Genomic DNA, 17,531 nt, shown 5'->3' with positions numbered 1-17,531 from the left:
CAAACAAAAAGAAAACAAAAGAATCGGACGAGCCCCCATTTGTCACAACCTGGCTCAACAGCCGTGACAAAAAAGGGAAGCCACACAACGTCTACTGATCATAGTAATATAAATTTAATAAAGTAAACAGGAAATACTGGTATGTCCATCTGTAGAACAGTGTGCATGCAATGTTGTTGCAAGTGGGTGAATGGTGTGGTGTGTACAAGATACAAACAAAAGCAGTCAGGTGGCGAGCCAGGTGAGAGAGAGAGAATGCAAGCCAAGGCCGGCTTTATAGCCTCTCAGTGCAGCCTCCTCAGGTGTGCTGCATCGGGGATAATGTTGCAGCTCCACCTCTCCAGCTCCTGCAACACCAATTACATCCTCCCACACCCACACATCCTAAACCAGCACTAGAGGCCGTCACAATATATATATATATATATATATATATATATATATATATATATATATATATATATATATATATATATATATATATAATTAAATGTTAAGTAACAATAAATATTGTTGAAATGTTATTTCCTTTATTGATTTGACAGTCAGTTCTTAATTACTTGATTACTAACAACACAATCCTCCATGCGAGGGAGAGGATATGAATCTCCAACAGTAACTGCATTTACTTTGCGGAAGTCTGTGATAATCTGTGATCTAGCAAACACGGCGAACTCCATGGACTGGAACTAGCAGAAGCCGAGTCATTTTGCAGGAGATACTCTACCTCCTGTTTCATCAACTGATGTTCAGTCTGATTGGCACAATAAGCATGTTGTTTTATTGGACGCGCATCTTTTATCTCTATGTCATGTTTCAAAACAGATGTGCGAATTGGAACATCACTGAATAGACAATAGTACTGGCCAACCAGCACCTCCAGATCACATTGTTGTGCACCGGTTAAATGCTGCAAACTGCATGACAGGTTTGCAAGCATCTCATTGGGAGGCGGACAGGCTGATGTGTTGGGACGTGCATCTGTAGATCATCTCCGTGGGAAGCGCCCACACTGTCACACTGAGAGCAGTAGCTTTAACATCTGACTGTTCAGCTACTAAGAGCAAAGGAACAGCAGAGCTAACATTGTCCTTGCAGAACTGGTAGCGTTTCATCAGGTTTATGTGACAGACTCTAGTCTTACGCCTTCTGTCTGGGGTACAGAGAACATAATCAGTGTTGCTAAGACGCTCTTTAACAACATATAGACCAGAGAATTTTGCGGCGAAAATGGAGCTGGTGATGGGCAGAAACGCCAAAACTTTATCACCTACCTCAAAACTGCGAGATACAGTGGAACAATCGTAAGAGCACCTCATGACCGATTGCGAATCACTAAGGGTGGCTTTAGCAATGGCACTAACTCGTTGAAGGCGCTCATGGAACTAGGTGACATAGTCTAACGTGCTTTTTGGGCACAGACTCGCATGACAATAATTGGTGGTGCAGTTACTTACTTCAGTAAAGCTTTCACTATGGCACTAGCAGTTATCGAATGAAGAGGAATAGCCTCTGGGTAACGAGTGGCAGCGCACGTAATAGTTAGCAATTACTGGTTGCCACTTTTAGTTCGAGGTAGAGGGCCAACACAGTCGATAATCTCTCGCTCGAATGGCTCTGCGATCACAGGAATGGGGTGTAATGGCGCAGGAGGGACAATCTGGTTAGGTTTCCCGACAACCTGACACACATGGCAAGCATTGCAATGTTTATAAATGTCTGACTTTAGACCTGGCCAATAGAAGTGTTGGAGGATGGCTTGATATGTTTTGGTTATGCCAAGTGTCCTGCCCACTTACTCTCATGAGCCACTGACATGACATGCTGGTGGCATCCTGCAGGAACAACTATCTGGTAAACAGAATCACAATTGGAATCACCAGTTACAAAGGAAGACCATTTACGTATCAGCATCTCACCATCCATAATATAGGCTACTTGTTCATCCCTTGCTTTGTCGTTACTCACCACCTTGGCAAAACACTCTTGCAGTGTCTATGGTATTGGTGCAACCCTAGCATAAATTACGAGGGTGTGCGTCTGTCCTTTACGAGGCGATCTGATATGCATCTAGACCAGGGGTACTCAAATACAAATGTTAAAGGGCCACAAAGATTTTTTTCGATGGGTCAAAGGTCCATGTTTTGAGGTTGGTCAGGCCACATGCAATAATATTGTGTAATATTACTGTATAATATTATATGTGATGAAGAGGACATGATGGAGGCAGGACGTGATAGTAGCGGCCCTCACAACATTTTTCCACCTTCAGAGAAACCAAATCTGCAGTCTGGGTGTATTCTGGTTATTATAAGAATACTCAGGGACAGCTGGTTGAGGATGGCAGCCCTACCTGCAGGAGCTGCGAGAAGAAAGTTGTTGTGAGGGGCAGCAACACATCCAATTTACACGACCATCACCCTCAACTGTTCATCGCATGCAAGGTAAATTAACCTTAAGCTTGTGTGCATGATGTATGTGCATGTCTAATTTGCTGTTGTCACTAATGTAAACTGACCAGATAGTGGTATAACTGAAGGAAGTTGATGTGTGATTTGGCACGTTATCTCAACTGCTTATTAATTGTAGATTTCACTTTTTAAAGTCGACCTAATAATTCCCCAAATATTGATGCAGAGATGCAGTGAGGAGGATCTGAGACAAACACGTACTGGGTGGACTGAGTTAGTGAATACAAGCTGACTGAGATGACTGACTTTCATCTCAGCTCTGTTCACCTGAGCAGCATCTACCTGTGGCTCAGCAGCCATCTGACCAATCAGATTGACCGAGTCCATTGACAACAGATGAGAAGGCAGACAGAGAGACAGACAGGCAATATATATCCAGCCAGTAATATCGGAAATATATATCACTTGTGGATTATTTGTAGAGTAGACTATATATAAAGAATAATATAAAATGGTGAATATGACAGGTATCTAGATAAGAGCCAAAAAAGAGTATTCATAGAGTATTCATAATTCATTTAACAATAATCTTTTCTATTTTGATCTGAAAAATGATCCGACCTGTTTCTAAAAGTGATTTGATCTAAATTGTGAGTTTTGTGATCTGTTGGTTGCACCCTTAGTATTAAGTAACAATGACAGTAATAATTAATAATGACATATTCTATTCTTTTTTTTCACAGAGGGTCTGCTGGCCAATCGAGTGCTGCTGCCACTACATCTCATTCTGCCTCTGTAACGCAGACATTAAAGGACATGTTTCAAGAACAGGCTGCCTCATCACAAAAAGCCAATGACCTGTTTTGCACAGTTTTGATACATTCTTTTATACTTATTTAATGTTGATTTTGCAGTGTTTAGTTAAGGTTTTGGATTTGGACTATTTTAATATATAATAAATCTATTTAGATATAAATCTTGGTGACATTGAAAACATTTTAAAAATACTGTGGTATACCGATAACTGTAACAATGTTGGTAACTATTACCGTGGTGTGAAATTTTTATACCGTTACATCCCTAGTTAACGTCACAACATTGTGTAGATCTAGCTAGGATACTGACATTCGGATGCTTGCTTCTGCTTCGGTAAGTTTGCCTCGATATGTAAACATAGTGAGACCAGACATTTGCAAACTAGATTTTCTTATCGGAGTGAGGAACAACATTAATGTGCAACAAATCATTTTACAAGATTAAATTGTTTTGCTTACCTTCACGTCTTGCACCAAGACAATAGCGGCTCCTGTCTTCAAAACGTGTTGCTGCCGTTCCCACTGTCATCTTGCACCCAGCAATGCAGTATTTGGGTGCGTCGCTCTAATTACTGTAGAACGCTGAATCACATTAGTTCCGCTTTTGGCACTAGCTCGTACAATCATAATAGCTTGATCAATTTATTTTGTTTTAATTTTATTATTCAGTCAGCTCAGGGGGGGACACAGAGGGGGCGTGACATTTTTACATGAGCACTGGCCCCTGTAGGCCCCTGTGTAGAACCGCCACTGCTGTCACACATAGTTAAGATGAGAAAGTGCCATTGTTTCTGGGACTGCATGGTACATTTTTCTCTGGCATAAACAAAGAAATAGCCGCGGTCCCTCCAGCTAGATGTGAGGGGGTAAAACGTTGACACTGAACCTCCACCCCGGAGGAGAATATCCCCGCATCACCCTCCGACCCTCCAGTGAGGTTTTCTAAATCGATATAGAATACTTTTGGAAAAAATATTCTGCAATGCATTGATGAATTCATATTTTTACCCACCTCTAAGGAAGAGCCTGAGGTACTCTCTCACAGTTTAAAGACTGTGAAGCAATGGCTGAATTCATTTAGGTAATATGATTAGGGATGTGCATAGGGCCATAGAGGGAGTAGAGGGAAGTTCCAAATACTTGCATGTTTAACATAGTGAAATGAATAGGTTTTTTAAATCTTGAATACATTAGAATTAATTTGATATGATACCTGTTGAAACACTGTTATGGAGATGGTTTTAGATGCTTAAAGTTAATGCAGATATTTGTTTTTAGATGATTGACAGGCTCTTTGACACCTTGAACAGCCGCAATCCCCATGCCAAAGGATTCAAAGCTCCCCTTGGGGCTTTGAATTGGGCAGAGAGAATGGCGTCCTTGTTGAGAGCCAGGGAGTTTTGATCAGTTTGTTAGTGAAAGATGGCACACCCCTTCACCGATCAAAGAGGTCCTTTAAAAGAGTGACTATACTGTTTTCATGAAGTTCAAGGTTCAGGTTCATTCACTACTTAGTTCCCATATTCTGCATCGAAAAAAAAAAAACACCAGGGGGCACAGCATACTGATAATTAAAGGGATATTCCGGTGTAAATTTAATCCATGTTCTAACACACCATGAAACCGAGTACGACCCCCCCTCGAGAGATAAAGTTTGCAGACCGCTAGCTCACATAGTTTTAGCATCCTCAGAAACAACCACACAACAAGAATACATTGCAGTAAATAGATCCAAGTATAAATCGCCATCAAAAAGTCACAAATAATGCTCAGAACAGCACCAAACTTCAGCATCATTAGAAACAGCGTCCCAGCACATATTTCAAGGCATCAAACATTTGATATCGTTGCCGGCTTTGTTGGAAAAGATAAACAAAATTCACCACCTGAGAAGCCTCCTTGTTGTGGGGAAGTTCGATTACCGAGTGCAGTAGAGTCCCACAGTAATGATATTCACTGAGCTGCGGAAAGTTTTAGCGGTCAACAAAAAATACACTCTCCCTACTCACCCCCTCTCCATGCCGCTGCCACCCGCAAAAGGTGAATATGTAGTCAATAATTCAATCACTCATTCACTACTCCCAGCCCTCACCCACGTGACGTGTAAAATGTGTCAAACTAACAGCTGACGTCAGCACAATCATAAACATCAACATGTGGAAAATGTATTATTTGTATAATTTGTGGGTTTATTATATTAAATGCAGCAGATTTTTGTTACCTTTGTGGTTTATTACGTTTGTGGACATTATTACATTGGCGGGCGTTACAGTCTGTACATTCCACCTGACAGAGTGGAGTAAAACCTTTAGAGAGGCGACATAAAAAGGTAAATGGTCTAAATATTTGCTTATAATCCTTTACAATAGTATAACAATAACAGTTGTGTCGTTTTGGCTCTGCACCGTTTCATTGACCAAGTTCACGTCGCCCGGATTGGCGTCACCGGGGCCCCACCCTGGAGCCAGGCCTGGGGTTGGGGCTCGCAGGCGAGCGCCTGGTGGCCGGGTCATTGCCCACGGGACCCGGCCGGGCGCAGCCCGAAGGAGTGACGTGGGCCCGCCCTCCTGTGGGCTCACCACTCACGGGAGGGTTCAGAGGGGGCGGGTGCAGTGGGATCTGGGTGGCGGTCGTGGGCGGGGGCCCCGGCGACCCAATCCCCAGATGGTGACTCTAGCCATGGGGACATGGAATGTCACCTCACTGGGGGGGAAAGAGCCTGAGCTGGTGCGAGAGGTTGAGCGGTACCGACTAGAGATAGTCGGGCTCTCCTCCACGCACAGTCTGGGCTCTGGAACCGAACTCCTTGAGAGAGGCTGGACTCTCTTCTATTCTGGAGTTGCCCGCGGTGAGAGGCGGCGAGCTGGTGTGGGCTTGCTTATAGCTCCTCGGCTCAGCCGCCATGTGTTGGGGTTTACCCCAGTGAACGAGAGGGTCGTTTCCCTGTGCCTTCGAGTCGGGGATAGGTATCTCACTGTTGTTTCGGCTTATGGGCCGAACAGCAGTGTAGAGTACCCGGCCTTCCTGGAGTCCCTGGGAGGGGTACTGGAGAGTGCTCCAACCGGGGACTCCGTCGTTCTTCTGGGGGACTTCAACGCTCACGTGGGCAACGACAGTGTTACCTGGAGGGGTGTGATTGGGAGGAACGGCCTCCCCGATCTGAACCAGAGTGGTGTTTTGTTATTGGACTTCTGTGCTAGTCACAGTTTGTCCATAACGAACACCATGTTCAAGCATAAGGGTGTCCATATGTGCACATGGCACCAGGACACCCTAGGCCGGAGGTCAATGATCGACTTTGTGGTCGTGTCATCTGGCCTCCGGCCGTATGTCTTGGACACTCGGGTGAAGAGAGGGGCTGAGCTGTCAACTGATCACCACCTGGTGGTGAGTCGGATCCGTTGGCAGGGGAGGAAGCTGGACAGACCTGGCAGACCCAAACGTATTGTGAGGGTCTGCTGGGAACGTCTGGCAGAACCCTCTGTCAAAGAGGTCTTTAACTCCCACCTCCGGGAGAGCTTGGACCTGATCCCGAGGGAGGCTGGTGACATTGAGTCCGAATGGACCATGTTCTCCACTTCTATTGTTGACGCGGCTGTCCGGAGCTGTGGCCGTAGGGTCTCCGGTGCCTGTCGTGGCGGCAATCCCCAAACCCGGTGGTGGACGCCGGAAGTAAGGGATGCTGTCAAGCTGAAGAAGGAGTCCTACCGAGCCTGGTTGGCCCGGGGGACTCCTGAAGCAGCTGACGGGTACCGGCAGGCCAGGCGGGCGGCAGCGCGGGCAGTCGCGGAAGCAAAAACTCGGGTCTGGGAAAAGTTCGGAGAGGCCATGGAGGAGGACTATCGGTCAGCCTCGAAGAAATTCTGGCAAACCATCCGGCGCCTCAGGAGGGGGAAGCAGTTCTCCACCAACACTGTTTACAGTGGAGGTGGGGAGCTGTTGACCTCGACTGGGGATATTTTCGGGCGGTGGAAGGAATGCTTCGAGGATCTCCTCAATCCCGCTGACATGCCTTCCATAGAGGAAGCAGAGGCTGGGGACTCGGAGGTTGACTCTTTCATCACCCAAGCCGAAGTCACTGAGGTAGTTGGGAAGCTCCTCGGTGGCAAAGCAGCGGGGGTGGATGAGATCCGCCCTGAGTACCTCAAGTCTCTGGATGTTGTAGGGCTGTCTTGGCTGACACGTCTCTGCAGCATTGCATGGCAGTCGGGGACAGTGCCTCTGGACTGGCAGACCGGGGTGGTGGTCCCCCTATTTAAAAAGGGGGACCGGAGGGTGTGCTCCAACTATCGGGGGATCACACTCCTCAGCCTCCCTGGGAAAGTCTATTCCAGGGTACTGGAGAGGAGAATTCGGCCGATAGTCAAACCTCAGATCCAGGAGGAACAATGCGGTTTTCGTCCGGGCCGCGGAACACTGGACCAGCTCCATACCCTCCGCAGGGTGCTCGAGGGTTCATGGGAGTTTGCCCAACCAGTCCACATGTGTTTTGTGGACTTGGAGAAGGCATTCGACCGTGTCCCTCGTGGCATCCTGTGGGAGGTACTCCGGGAGTACGGGGTCGGAGGCCCCCTGTTAAGGGCCGTACGGTCCCTGTACGAGCGGAGCAGGAGCTTGGTTCGCATTGCCGGCAGTAAGTCAGACCTGTTCCCGGTACATGTTGGACTCCGGCAGGGCTGCCCTTTGTCACCAGTTCTGTTCATTACTTTCATGGACAGAATTTCTAGGCGCAGTCACGGGCCGGAAGGGATCTGGTTCGGGAGCCACAGGATTTCATCTCTGCTTTTTGCGGATGATGTGGTCTTGTTGGCTCCTTCGAGCCGGGACCTCCAGCATGTCCTGGGGCGGTTTGCAGCCGAGTGTGAAGCGGCTGGGATGAGAATCAGCACCTCCAAATCTGAGGCCATGGTTCTTGACCGGAAAAAGGTGGCTTGTCCCCTCCGGGTTGGGGGAGAGTTACTGCCTCAGGTGGAGGAGTTTAAGTATCTTGGGGTCTTGTTCACGAGTGAGGGAAGGATGGAGCGTGAGATTGATGGGCGGATCGGTGCGGTGGCCGCAGTAATGCGGTCGTTATACCGGTCTGTCGTGGTGAAGAGAGAGCTGAGTCGAAAGGCGAAGCTCTCGATTTACCGGTCAGTCTACGTTCCTACCCTCACCTATGGTCATGAACTTTGGGTCATGACCGAAAGAATAAGATCCCGGATACAAGCGGCTGAAATGAGTTTCCTCCGCAGGGTGGCGGGGCGCTCCCTTAGAGATAGGGTGAGGAGCTCTGTCACCCGGGAGGAGCTCGGAGTAGAGCCGCTGCTCCTCCACATCGAGAGGAGCCAGTTGAGGTGGCTCGGGCATCTGTTTCGGATGCCCCCGGGACGCCTTCCACGGGAGGTGTTCCTGGCATGTCCCACTGGGAGGAGACCCCGGGCAAGACCCAGGACACGCTGGAGCGACTATGTCGCCCAGCTGGCCTGGGAACGCCTTGGGATCCTCCCAGAAGAGCTGGAGGAAGTGTCCGGGGTGAGGGAAGTCTGGGTGTCCCTGCTCAGACAGCTGCCCCCGCGACCCGGTAACGGATAAGCGGTAGAAGATGGATGGATGGATGGATGGACCGTTTCATTGTTTGCAGCATTGTGTGTGTCTTTCAGTCTACCACATCGTTGTATATGTATCTATGTATTTGCAGCGTTTGGAAGTTGCTGTGCGTTTGCCCTTATCGGCCACCGTAAAAAAGCTATTGATGAAAAGGTTCACATAATGCGACACCTGCTGGTCATTTCTTGCAACTCGTTCAGAAGGTTAGCCCTTCATTGCCAATTCTCACTTAACATCCCTCATTAGCCCATTCACAGTTCACACGCACAGTCCTACAGCCTGTTACCTTGAGCATGGCGTTCACGTGAACGTGCATGGAGCGCGCATGAATAGTTAACGGCAGGAAGCGCTGAGCCAATCAGAGACCTCTGCTGCACTGTGCGAAGTGTCTGGCGCGAGTCGATGAGGAGCGTTTTATTCACAGCGGCAGTTTTGGATTTCATTCGCTCATCCCCGCAGTTTGGACTTCATTTACCTGCAGCTGTGTTTACTGGACTCTTGCTTCTCCCCTTTTGTTGATTACTCCGTCTTGTGCGTCCTTGAGAGTGTGAGTAACGAGTTATCATTCTGTCGCTGTTCTTTATTATATCCTGGGTGATTCAGCAATCTAAATATAACACTGTAGTGTGTTTGTGCAATGGTTAAATGATGCCTGATGTTGCGTTGTGTTGACTGATGGTGTAATTGCTGTGGCCTCAGGTGCTCACTAGTTAAGTCACGGCAGTATAGTGAGAGTACCGATGTGCATCTAGGATCGTCGCACACTTATTTGTCTCACCTTCTGTGCACACTATGCCAGTGGAATAGAAATGGGCCTTTCTGAGCCAAGAGGTTGCTTTTTGTTGACGGCCCCTTAAATTTATAAATTCTCAAATCCTGTCATTTATTCATCCCTTTTACTGTTTTCACTGCATAGCTTTATTTTGCATTGTCTAATGTATGTCAGTCTGTTTATGTGTATTAATAAGATTGCATAATGATTAAAATGCACATTTCTGTTTATTTCTTTTTTGTAGTAACCACACCCAGACATCATCAACAGTAAATGAGGGGCATCTCAATGAGAGTGTGTGTGAATTGGATTCATTAACCCATCAACATCATTCCTGTTCTTACCGGATAACCTGTGGAGAGTGCAGATAAATTCTTGAGATCAGTGCCTTATGATTTATTCATCTATTATTGATAGGTCCCAAGCAGTGGCGTAAGTATCGGCGGTGCAACCGGTGCAGCTGCACTGGGGCCCAGACGCCTTCAGGGGCCCATGAAGGAAGGGAAAAACAGCTGTCCAGAATTGCCACAGGCCCTGTTTTTGAGAATGAAATGGGGGGGCGGGTCGGTAAGGTAACGCTGAGTGGTCTTGATGCCTGTCAATCATAATGAGTGGTGTCTCGTCACCTCTCCACTGTGTCTGCAGCTGAAGACTGTGATGCGTCTCTCTCCCCGGGCCAGGAGAGTTATCATACTGTAACATATCAAAATAATAACCGGGGCATTTATTGTTTCAATCACTTAACAGACCAGGCGGCAATTTGGGACCAGGCGTTTAATTCGTTCCTCTCAAAAAATCAGGGATGAAAATATCACAAACTTCGCCAGCCTCTCGATGAATTCTCTGGCATCTGGCAGTGAAGTTGTTGCGGCGGAGGAAAAGATTTAGTCAACCAGCACTCGCGGCAAACTCCTCTTCTCTGCTGTCACGGTGGCGTTAATTTGTTTGGCCATCACCTATCACCATGATGTTACGCTTCTGGTCCCAAGTTTGGTCTTCAGTTAGCCAACACCTATTTTATACAACTGCTTCCCATTGCCACATGCCATATGCCAGTGATATTTCAAATTCTTGAGAGCAGACATCACTGTTCACAGTGCATCCTTCAGCAAACGTACTATAGTACTTTCACTTTTAAAACAGACATGGCGCGTTTTTGTCTATCAGTTGCACATTAACAGTCAATACAATATGCTGTTGCATTACTTTATTTTATTTATTAATTTATGCTATCTTTTTCTCCTGCATTACTGTATAATCCATGCACCAGTAGAACATTTAAAAAATGAATGAAAGGTTGTTCAGTTGATATGACAAACATTTTTATTGTCATTGAAGGTCATAAAACAAAATCATGTGCGGCACTGCTCGGTTAGAGCAGAATGAATGCGAAATTTGATTTACCAAAATCACATTTTTTTTAAGATTTCTACAAGTCCAGGATTGGATTCATAACCAAACACGATAATATCCTGTAATCCCCGAACAACAGCCCATGGATACTGTGTTTCCAACAGCTCCATCTAACAAATAATATCTGCTATATATGTATGAAACTCTCATCTTTACAGTTGGCATTTCTTGATGCATTGAGAGAAGCATGGCAGGCTGATCTGAATTTACAAATTACAGATACTGAATGGTCAGACATATTCATTCATATTTTCAAGAATACACTCATCAGTTTGTGCCAGACATGGCCTACCTCAATTCAAAGATGCACATAGACCGCACTTGTTTAAAGCCAGAATCTCAAAGATGTATCCAGCAATGGATAATTAGTGTAATATAGGAGTGCCCAACCAGATCGCGGTCTACTGGTAGAGCGGTTACACACTCCTAAACGTTAACATGGCTGAGGAGAAACAAGCCAAGACCTACCATTTTCATCCTGAATGGGAAGAGGATTATTTTGTTTATTCTCATTCAAAGCCTGTATGTTTGATCTGCAATGCAACGGTGGTGTTGGCAGAGAAAGGGAATCTGGAGTGGCATTTTAAAACGGTACACAGGAGCTACGAGAGGGATTTCCCTGCAAAAACGCCTTTACGTGCCACAAAAAATGCAGCATTTGAAAGCACAGCCTGCGGCACAGCAGTCAATCTTCACCAAACCAAAGACCCAGGGTAAGGCTGCAACTATTGCTTCCTATCGCGCCAGTCACATCCTGCTAAACACAAGAAGCTGTTCAAAAAAAGCGATATTATGAAGGAAGCCTTTCTCGATGCAGTGGATAGCCTTTTTGACAACTTTAAAAATAAAACAGAGATCATGAAGGCTATTAAAGAAGTGCAACTCTCCCACAATACTACTACAAGTCGATGTGAGGTGGATGTGGAGGAGCAACTGAGGAAGGATATTGATGTGTGGAAGTGCTTTTCCCTCCAGTTTGACGAGTCGACTGATATGGTGGATGTGGCACAATTGTGTGTTTTCATCTGGATTGTTTTTGAAGACATGAGTGCCAAGGAAGAGCTACTCACCATTTTGCCATTAAAAGGACACACCAGAGGTGAGGATATTTTTAATGCTTTCACAGGATTTGTTAGCGAGACAAAACTGCTGCTCTTCAAGCTGATCTCCATCACAACTGATGAGGTGCCTGCTATGTTGGGCTGCACCAGTGGGTTCACTGCACTGTGCAAAGAAAGTACATCTCATCAAGCTGCAGAGGTAAATTTTTGGCCAAAGTTACAGAGCTGTTGCCTGAAATCAAGGACTTCCTGAAGCTTTCAAAACATGTGGATTACCAAACAAAGCTAGAGGACCACCAGTGGCTTTTAGATTTATCTTTCCTCACTGATCTCAGTGAACTGAACTTAGAGCTGCAGGGTAAGGGTATAGATGTAATCAACATGATGAGTTTAGTGAACATGATGTCAAGCAGGCTGCAGTGTGGTAACCTGCGCAACTTCCCTCACATGCAAGCAGAACTACAACGTCATTGTAAAGGTGTGACACAGCTTGACACTGCACGTTATGAGGAGCATGTTCAGAGCATCTCGTCAGCGTTTGAGAGGCGTTTTGCTGACTTTGCATCCATCGAGCCTGTAGCCAGCTATATGTGTTATCTATTTGGTGCAAGTATTGATGTTGGTGACATTGCTGCCAAATTCAAATCATTTTTCAACTTGGAAAGCTCCACTCTTGAGGATGAGATTCTGACATTGCAAAATGGCATTTAGATCAAAGCCAGAACAACATTCGCTCAACCTGGAGAGCATGCAGTGTTCTGGAAACTACTGGTGGAGGAGAAGTATCCTAATCTCAGAAGATGTGCCTTGAACCTGACAGCTCTTTTTGGATCAACTTATTTGTGCGAGTCTACTTTCTCGCACATGAAAATCATCAAGTCCAAGTACAGATCGATGACTGATGACCACCTTGCAGCCTGCCTATGCCTTGCAACGAGCTCCTACACTCCTGACTATGAGAAGCTAGCCTCCTCCTCCCAGTGCCAGGTCTCCCACTAAGGTAGGAAGTGATTACCTTTTTTTTTCAAACTCAGAGATTGACCTGTTTTGTACCTGGTTTTTCTGTTTGGTTCGTATTAAGGTCAGTTATGGCTATTACTCACCATGCAGATTGGCGCGTGTGTGTGTGTGTGTGTGTGTGCGCGTGTGTGAGAGAGAGAGAGGAGCAGAGAGAGCGGGTTTGTGCTACAGCGGTTACTGGACACTGGACTGGTAGATTTTGGGAGGTTGGCTACTTGAAAAGTAGATCTTGGGTCAAAATTAGCTCATACATTCCAGTTTTGTCCGAGACTCTGAGGTTTCTGGTAATCTATATTCGATGCCCTATTGAAGATATTTAAAAGACCAATACACCCGAACCCTCTCACAGCCGTATTTGGTATTCAGTGTGAGGATGATCATCTTCCTAGTGTACAATTTGATCGCATTGCTTTGTCACAGCATTGCTTTGAGTCCTTACAAAGGCTCCTTTCACCTCTGAAATGACGCTCCAATAAAGGTATTTTTTTTAGTATTTTGGCCTTTGTATGGCTTTGTTGATAGTTCAGCTGAAGATGTGACAGGAAACAGGATCAGAGAGAGGGGGAGTAACACACAGCAAAGGGCCCCAGGCTGGGAGTCAAACCCAGCTCCACTGCAACAAGGACAATGCCTCTGTACATGGGACACCTGCTCTACCCACTGAGCTAAACAGTGCCCATTATTTTGTCTCTTTGACGTGGGCAATGGTGGGGAATTTTTCAGCTCTGTTGTTGTTTACAGTTTGGGCGTGAGCTTGAAAGTATCTGACGTGAGGGGTATTGCACAAAAGTAGAATAACGAAATCCAGGATAATTGAGCAAGCACGGCTTGACCTAGTCTGCTCGGCGCATCCTGGCTTAATTGGTTGTACGTTTGCTGAGCCAGGATGAAAAGGCGCGGCTATGTCAAGCCAGGTGTAGATAGTCAGGGTAAGTGCATGTTCACGGCATACTTAAATAGACCCTGTGATTGCTCACAGAATCACCGATGGGAACATGGATAAGAGTCGCACTTCACATTTCATGGCCGTCAAACAACAGCTCCTGGTGGAGTTCTATGAAGAGGTGAAAAATATTATGAGAAAAAAAGGCAATACCACTGCCATAATTAAAGAAAGAGAGGATGCCTGGCAGACAATAGCGGACAATAGTAGTCCAAAACTGTACGATTAATAAACAGTGCTCCACTGGAACTGTCATAATTAGGTTACAACTAAAGGACTAAGGGAGTTACTTTTAAAGTCCACTAATCATCTGTTGTACACTTTGCCTTAAATGTGGCAAGTAGAGGTGCATGTTACTCAGGGACTGTAGAGTATGATTAAGTGCAAACAATTAACCACAATGTGTGTCATTTAATCTATTTTACTCATGTAATGTTTTTATCTATTCTATCTTTCTATCCTTCATAAAGAACAAACTTGTCTGGCCATAAAAGCCAGGCAGCAAGTTAAGATTAAATACAAGAACATTTTGCAGGTTGGTCAGTGACTTTAAAGTAGGTAACAGTGAACAAATGAGGTGAATAGATGTCTGCTGACATGTTTAATGTCTGTATGATTGTAGCAGTTTAAAAAAAAAGCCCATAGAACTGGAACAGGGGGCGGCCCACCAAGCCAGGATATGACCCCAGCAGAGGAGCTGCCACTCCATTTAAATAAAGGGAGGCCAGTGATGGAGGGGATCCAGAGAGGGACAGTAACACACTCTGTCCCAGCCACAGAAACTGTTCGCTTCATACAAGGTACATATTGCAGAACTACTGCACATGGAACACAATCAAATAAATACAGTATTCTGTCTGACTGTGGATTTCCTTGCAGTGTCTGGGAACATGCTTACACTTTTGAAGCCACGGGAAGATGATCCGGTTAGTACATTGTATTGAAATCATAGGTTTGGTATATCCTGTGAAATCTTAATTCAGGTTCTCTCAACACATGCATGTGTATGGCAGGGTGAAGGCACATCTGCAGCTGCAGAATGCACTTCTGTAGATGAGGAGACTGTGTCACTGGACTCCAGAAGGCTTGAGGTATGTCAATTTTAGGGAAATATCCTGTTTATTTAGTCCATAAAGGATATGAAGTCAGTGATGCTAATAGTGGTGCTAATAGAAAATATATGTGTACCAGGACCCAGATGCTGATAAGATGCTCCTAAGCAGCCTGGTAACTGAGTATTGGCTAAAGTAAATCTATATTATGCACAAATCCTGCTGTGCTAATTGACATTTCTTTTACAGACTTCACACACTGTGAGAACTATACGCAAAGCACCTGGAGAAACATATAGACCTGGCAGATGTTAAAATAAAACTCAAGAAGAGAAAAATCCAAGAAATGGAGCTGGTTCTTGAGATTAAACATCGGACACCCAGGAAACTGGACTTGGAAATCCAGAAACTAGAAAGAGAAGTGAGTATTTTGGTGCACACAGTAACAATAACTGCAATACAGTGTTTTAATCGTTGTTGCTTTGGCTCTCTCTATTCCAGGATCCAAGCAACCAAGACAAATGAGGACTGCCAAATAAAAAAATGAATAAAATAAATTCAACTAGAGAGCATTGTGGTGTCCTCCCTTTTTCATGAATGTGCAGTAGAATTTAAAAGATAACCACCAATGCTAAACAAAATGCACACACAGAGCAAAAAGTAACATTTAAGATCTTTTTCTAACTAAAGATAGGCTAAATCCAAAAATTAAGTGAAAAACTTGCAATATATTTCTCCCTGATGTTTTGCAATTACAACCAGCCAACAGATTCAAATGAAATGAGAAATTTCAATATATCTGTAATATTTCAATGCAGGATAATTAAAATGATGCAACATACTTAGAAAGACCATGGACATAATGTAAAACACATTAATTCCTGACAGGACTGACGGTGGAAATACAGGTGAATCTCTAGGATTAATCTTAGGCAGGCTGATAGCCTGGTCTGCAGCAGGCTAGCTGCAGAGAATAAATACATTATGTTAATGCTGACATAAAAACTGCTGATCGCCACAATTTTAAAGGCATCATTCATATTTAAAGTGTTTGGTAGATAGTTTGTTGTAATTTTTTATTATTATTATTATTATTATTATATTGTGAAATTAAACATTAAAACATTCTCAATGACATGGCAGCCGTGGATGGAGTCAGAACTGCAGACCCAGTTGATGGACGATATGGTGGACAGAGGACACTGGACCCCCAAACACCCTGAGTACCGACCCAGATGATGTCCCACTGACACCATCCAGCCCAGCAGCACTGCAGGGACTCCTGCTCAGCCTGTTACTGTATATCATCTGTAACTGTTTAATATTGTTTTTAATCATAATTGTTTTTGTTAAAAGTGAATAATATTCTGTAAATAGTTATTTATGCTGTAATTTTGTAAATAGTTGTAAATGTTAAGACCTTAATAATTAAAAAAAAAAAAAAATTCAAACTCATGTTCTCCCTGAAAAGTAGAACTTGATGCTGTTTGCTCTTATAAATTGTAAGGTACTTAAAGGTACAGTATGTAAGAATCTAAAGCAACTGGCCATAAAATCATCCTAATATGCCACAGAGACTCAGGAGTATTGTTCATTTAACATACTGAACCCACCAACAACAACAGTACAGCCAAAATATTCATATTAAAAAAAATCTTTTGCAGACTGCAAATCATGTTGATGAATTAAAACCATGTTTTGGCATGTGGCACCAACCACCGCCGTCTACAAATCATTGCAGTCAGTAGAGTCTCAGCTGCAGAGCAACCACAGGTTGCCAGTTACGACTGAGCTACAATGGCGGAGGCAACAAAATCTAAAAGACCTCGTTATGAATCACAAAAATGCCAAGATAAATTTGAGGCAAAGCCAGGGTCTATATTGGAGATGCATCTGAATGGTGGAGACAGCTGAAAGCTGAGAGGAAATTGAAAACGGGTGCAGAATTGGCTACTCTTCTTCTAGACAGGTAAGTTAAGCTTGGCTAACTAAGTTAGCATCATAGCTTGACGGGGATGGACATTTTGAATACTTTGAACTGTCGAGTAATAACGTTATTAATTTTGATCATAGAAACAAACGTTAGCAGCACAGCTAATGCTAGCAGCATTAGCACCATCCTGGTATGCCAACTGCTCTGGCAACCTGGAGTCTGGAGGGGAGGGGGAGGGGGAGGGGGATACCACTTGCCACAGTATTTTGAATTTGAGCGTAGTAAGTGTAGTTTTTGGCCACATTCTTACATATGGTTTAAGTTGTAAATACTGAATGGAATACACAATGTGTAACAATAGAACAATATTTTATTTCATGAATTATATAAAATGAACAATTATGAACAAATAATTTAAAAGGAACTCATAAATTAACTAAATAACAGAAATAATGTAAGGATTGTCCTCTGGAGCAGAGAAGAGCCTCTCCATCCTCTCTGCAGCCTCATGTCCTCCTTCAT

At 44.6% G+C, this 17,531-nt stretch overlaps 1 long non-coding RNA gene across 3 annotated transcripts; it reads left to right on the top strand.

The window, feature by feature from the left end:
* Window positions 1-10,040: 10,040 nt before the first annotated feature.
* LOC119033465 lies at window positions 10,041-16,408 on the top strand. Of its 3 annotated transcripts, XR_005079253.1 has the most exons (6): window positions 10,041-13,061; window positions 14,495-14,824; window positions 14,904-14,950; window positions 15,038-15,115; window positions 15,326-15,497; window positions 16,220-16,408. It is a non-coding gene; the product is annotated as an uncharacterized LOC119033465 (long non-coding RNA). The 3 variants fall into 3 exon arrangements; XR_005079251.1 differs by having other exon boundaries at window positions 10,041-14,824; XR_005079252.1 differs by lacking the exon at window positions 16,220-16,408 and adding an exon at window positions 15,578-15,643 and having other exon boundaries at window positions 10,041-14,824.
* Window positions 16,409-17,531: the final 1,123 nt, after the last annotated feature.

Source organism: Acanthopagrus latus, chromosome 15 (assembly GCF_904848185.1).
Source record: "Acanthopagrus latus isolate v.2019 chromosome 15, fAcaLat1.1, whole genome shotgun sequence".
NCBI classification, from domain to species: Eukaryota; Metazoa; Chordata; class Actinopteri; order Spariformes; family Sparidae; genus Acanthopagrus; species Acanthopagrus latus.
This window is presented reverse-complemented; position numbering and strand designations above follow the sequence as displayed.